Consider the following 6,000-nt stretch of genomic DNA (forward strand, 5'->3'; position numbering starts at 1 on the left):
TCAGTTCAGAATTCATCAATGTACTTTTGTTCAATTTATACATGCAAAATGTAGCCTTTCGAATGTTTTGTGCAGGTAGCAAGCGCAGTTCTTTTTCGATCATAACATCCACTCACAACAACGTCTCAATGTTTCTTGCAATTCAAATGCTGTTAATAATAGTGAGGACGCTTCCTACACTTTGCACCTCCAAATTCAGTTAACAGTAGTGCCACTAGTGCGCCAGTACAACAACAGTGGACAGGTCGAGCGCCGCGACCAGGACGGGCTCCAGCTTGGCCATCTTGGAGAACGCTGCCAGAGTGAGCTCGGGCAGTGGTCGCGCAGAGGTCGACCACGGCGACAACGACAAGACGGGCTCCTGCTCCTCCCGCCTCGTGGTGGCGCTCGCCTTCGCCATCTACACCACCATGCTTCTCTAGTACATGAGCCCGGCCGTGAACCCCCGCCACAAGCTGCACTTCACCTGGGCCACCTGCATCGCGCAGCGATGGACGCAGAGCTGGCGAGGAAGAGAGGGCGCCGCCACTGCTGTGCTGGTCTCCTTTACCTGAGCTCTGCAGCGCACCGATTTCCCTCTCCCCTTCGTAGTAGCTGGGCTTTGGGCCGGCTGTTTCTCTGCGTTTCCAGGGGTTCGGGGATGGTACCATCAGATGTGCAACGAGCGGTCCAGTCCAGGCTAATCGCGTCCCTCTGCAGTTTTTCTTCCTAAGTCGGCTCCTTTCTCCCCATCTCGATCATCGGCTCCTTTCTCCCCATCGCCGGCCGGAGCGCCTTTCTCGACGCCGTCCAGCACACCATCTCCGCGCCGTCGGACTTGGCCGCCGCCGCACTCCTAGTGGGCTGCCGCCGCCGCCGCGCCCTGGTTGGCGCCGCCTTGTGCCCAGAGCGAGCTGCTGCCGACCTCCCCTGCGCGGGCTACCACCAACCTGGAGGTCCACGCCCCATGCGGCACCTCCTCCGCCCTGCTCCCACTGATCCGAGTGCGCGGTGGTTTTTCAGAGGCTGCAGCGGCGGTGTAGGGTAGGGACAAGATAGAGGCGGCGACGCAGGGTCGCACCCGCTGTCGCACAGAGATGGAGGCCACGGCGGAGCTCAAAGTGCTAGTCGCCCGGCGCTCGCTGTCGCCGGAGATGGAGGCCCGTAAGCACAGATCCCTCGGTGCCCCGCCATCACCGGAGATGGAGGCCATGGGTGCTACGACTGGAGATGGAGGCTATGGGTGCTACGACTGCCCATGGCGGGTGCTGCGAGCCAAGAGCACTTGTTGCTGCCACACGATAGGCTTGTGCTGCTAGGCGACGTCGGCGGTGCTGCCCACCGAAAACGGCATTGCTTCCGATAGCGTCGGGCAGTGCTTTAAGTGGAGTCGGGCGATGTTGAAGCCGGGCTGCGGATGCTATGACCGGCAGTGACGGTGCTGCAAGCCGGGGTGGTGGATGCTACGACCGGCGACGACATATGTCATGACAGGCGGCGCGGTGCTACAAGTCGGGGCAACGAATGCTACGACTGGTGGCGCGTGCCGCAAGCTGGGGTGGCGTTTGCAACGACCGGTGGCGCGTGCCGCAAGCTGGGGTGGCGTTTGCTACGACCGGTGGCGGTCGTGTTGTAAGCTGGCGGTGGTTCTGTAAGCTGGCGGCGGTGCTGCCAAGAGTAAATAATGGTGCTGCAAGAAGCAAGTGAGGTGCTGCCGGATGTTGCCAACGATGCACCAGCGAATAGTATCTAACGATGCTACAATAGTATGATCTTTTTGCTGCAAATATTTTGTGGTTCTACTACTTTAGTACATTTTTGTTGCTACAAGGATTCAGGCGATGTCTCCGGCGAGGTCCACGTATCATTTTTATTTACTCCTAATCAAACCGTTTCTTTTTTTTGCTTCAATGAAGCAAAAACGGGACTTTTTGTTTTGCTGCAGCGAAATAAAGTCTGAACAAGTTGCAACTCTCTTTCTATTTTTAGTCAAACCATTTATTGCTTGAATGAAGCAAAAGCGGGAGGTTTTTTTGCTGAGATGAAACAAAGTCTGAACAAGTTGCAACTCTTTTTCTATTTTTAGTCGAACCGTTTTTTGCTTCAATAAAGCAAAAGCGGGAGGTTTTTTGCTGAAACGAAGCAAAGTCTAGATTTCAGGTGAAAATAGACACGTGTCACGCATGCAAGTAGGAGGCTGTAAAGTTTGGAACCTCTGAAGGATCTCTAGCACTGTCCGCTACGAAACTTCCCCACGCGCTCTCGCCACACGTCGCGGGTGGAGCACCGCCGTCGTCCGTGTGTACCGAATCAACCGTGAGAGCAACTCACGGATAGGCTAAAACGGCCACAAACTCTAAAAATCTAAAATATGACGGGTTTAAAGTTTTAGTTCGATTTTGCCCGCCGATTTCCAGTCCAATTTTTTTCTTCATGTGAGCCCGTGAACTCACACTCATCTACAAGTAGTGGTCGATGCGGCAGAAACAGGCTCAAACCCTATTTCTGCACCGCCGCATCTACCGCTCCACTGCCATCCTAGAGTTACCTCCGGTGAGCAATCCCCCCCCCCCCCCCTACACCGCATCCACCACTCTGCCATGTTTAATTGCGGTGGTTTCAAACAGGGGCCGGCCGGCAACGCCTCACAGTGAAGCATCAGAAGCTTCCGCGACACCCTCGCCAAGGAGCACACGAATGGGTCCGGTCGGAGGACGCGAAGAAGCGCGCAGTGAAGAGGTGGACCAACAACAGCCTGATGTCGCTGCCGTTCCTCCACGTGTACACGTACGCCCGGGAGGCGCGGGGCCATCTCCGTCCTCGCGCCATTGTCGTTGCTCCCCTACCCCCTCCAAAGACGATTGGGGCATGGAGGCCGAAGAGTAGCCGGTGCCCCCTGCCGGTCAAGATCTTCAAGGAAGCCAACTTTGTCGAGAACGAGGAGTTCTAGCGGGAGGCCGCTGCCCACCATGTGAGGATGGAGTGCATCGAGCTTAAGTAGGAGAAACTTCTCAATGGCTGCCGCCTTCATGAACTCAATTGCGATCAATGTTTCGATGACCTGCTTGATCACTTCTTAATTCTCCCACTAATACAGTTTTTTCTTTCAATTATTCAGTTTCCAGTATGGGTGCTGATCTGCGGAATGAGTTCTTGATCTAACAAACGTATTTTTAGTGGCTTGTACTCATATTTTTACATGCTCCTATTTGCAGAATCTGCTAGAGATGCTTCGAGGTCCGTAAATCCCATTTTCATATTTTTCGTATTTTTTGCCAATGGCATATCAACTTGTGCCTCGTGCTGGCAACGGGAAGGGACGAACTCGCGAGGGGCTTTCTGAACGTACGTACGACAGCAACCAATACAGCACAACGACGCTGACCCTCTAGTCTGCATCGTCCAACACGTGGACGACCCGCTGGCCACTACGCGCTGCAAGCAGGCGTGACAGGGACACACCGGCCGGACGGACGAGGATGGCCGTGTTCGTATCGATCCTCCCGGCCGTTCAACTCCGGCGGCTCGTGGGAGCCATTCGCCGCAAATGGACAGTGGAATGATCAAGAGCATGAGCATGCGAGGGCTACTCCGGTGCCCCCCCTAAACTAAGTTGAAGGGTCATAGTTGATATTTTCTCCTATGTTGGATCCACCGAAATTCAAGTATGTACATACGTATATCTTGTTTATATTGATACGATATGTATACGTCACCCAAAAAAAAAGAAGAGATCACATAAGCAAGATCTTTATAGCATTTTTTTTATTTCGGCACACGCACGTGACCGTAGATACGTATAAAACGAGGTACAACACAACGGCGGACCATACGGGCCTGTACATGGCTGTACGGACGGTGGACCTACACTCAAAATTACGATCGTGAGCCCTCTTACGAGCATCTATGAAAAGATCTCCACCATTATTGTATTTTACGTGCTCATATTTTTTCAAGGGGAGGAGCACCGGTGCAGAAGTGTGAGCATGCACTGTTAGCACACGCAGAAAAAAAGAGAAACACGAAACTTGGACGGTGAAATCCTTTAATTGAACTGTTTGTGCCGTACTCGATCTGTCTTTTTAACCCAACACTAGTGGAAAACAGACCATTTGTGGCGGGTCGTAAGGCTCTTTTGTCGCGGCGGCCGCGACAACGAAGGCGCGACATATGATCCACCACGTGGCAAGCGCGGGGCGCGCAGGGGACATCCCCTTTTGTCGCGGGTGGTATTACCACCCGTAACAAAAGGACCTCTACGTGGCGCGCAGAACGCTGCTGCTTTAGGGTTTAAGGGGTGCAGCACCCCCCGCCACCGCCCCCTCCCCCTTTTATTTCATCTTTTCATTTCAAAATAAAAGTTGCATATATTTATATGCTACTACAAGTTGTACACGTTCATTCATTATATATAGATCGAGCAAACAAATATTGGAAGCAAAAGTCTATTCGTAGATTCCCCTTACACATATACATGGAGCTCACGACTACCGGGACTAAAACCCGTCGTCTATTCAAACTAATACATATACATGGAGCTCAGTACTTTCGACGCCTATTTTGACTAAACCGGCCGTTGTCGTCTATTACTTCTGTCAACAGAAATCTTGCCAATTCCTCCGTAATTCCTAGTATGTGTTCCTGTGGTTGGAGGTTCTCCCGCATGTAGTCGACCTATATAGGAAAATGAGATGAATATGATTATATCAATCTTGATAAAAAAATATTAACGATAATAAATTAAAGTTGTAAATGTTATTGCTTACGTTGAATCTATTATCGTTGTGCTTCTCAGTGGTTAACATGCGAATGGACTCGCAAACGTAGTATCCCACGAAAGACCTGTTTTCCACTAGTGCAAGTTACGTACTTTCGATTTTAGTGTGCAAATGCATGATACATTTTCTACAAGCAAAAACGAGTACCGTATTTTTCTGATTTTATTTACTATCTGTTTCGATTTTACTATTCATGCGGGATCATGAGTACTCCCTCCATTTCAGTAAAAAGCTTCTTAATTTTTTTAGATACGGATGTATCTATAATTAAAATATATCTATATACATTTGTATCTAGGTAAAATTGAGTAGTTTTTTTCTAGGGATAGAGGGAGTACCTTATACCAATCTAATCCAGTTAAGAGATGGATCATATCAATTGCCCGTCGACTTGAGTTGATTTTTGTACGTGCATGTCTATAAATACCAGTTTTAAGAGCCACTCAAAAATCATCGTAAATACAATGTGTTTATTTCCTTGGCTCAAATATATATCATATGTTTTGATTTGTTAAGACATACCTTTGATCAATAATTACTCCGGTAAATTCGGCAAAAAGAATAATTCTAGGACTAAACCTAACACATTTGTCCTTTTTTCTCCTAAGTGAGTTTTAGTATTAACGAAAAGCGATTACGGAACTGATGATATTCATGAGTTGCATGGCCGTAGAAATGCAAGAAAGGTGGTTGCAAATCTCCTATACAAAAAAAAGGAAAATAAGAAGGCAAACATATTTTAATTTATGCTCCCATTTCTTTATGTTTTGACTTTTCAGTCACCAGAAAAGACTCGTACAATTAAATTGCTTTGATGAATATTAAGTAGTGGGCATCAATGCTTAAAATGCACCCTTACATTTTACAACCTCCGTTACTACCTCTAAACAATTATAGAACATACATGTAAGGAAAATTACTAGATATGAGGTGTATAGGGTTTTTGACACGGAAACTATAGAACATACATGTAAGGAAAATTACAACTGTTTGGTTGGGATTGCCTCTAAACAATTTTCTTGAGAAAATAGGGAAGTCTTCATAAGATAATAAAATGTAATCAAATCCAAAAAAAAAAATCCAGTCAAGTGGTGAAATGCAATACATCTTATATTCTAGATCTTTTTCTCGAAAAACTGTACATCTTATATCTACTAATAGACGGATTGGTTTTGTTGTTTGACCGCCTTTATAGGTAATCCGAAGGCCCTTGGGATATCCAAAATGTTTTTAACACCCGAAG

The sequence above is a fragment of the Lolium rigidum genome, chromosome 4 (assembly GCF_022539505.1).
Source record: "Lolium rigidum isolate FL_2022 chromosome 4, APGP_CSIRO_Lrig_0.1, whole genome shotgun sequence".
NCBI classification, from domain to species: Eukaryota; Viridiplantae; Streptophyta; class Magnoliopsida; order Poales; family Poaceae; genus Lolium; species Lolium rigidum.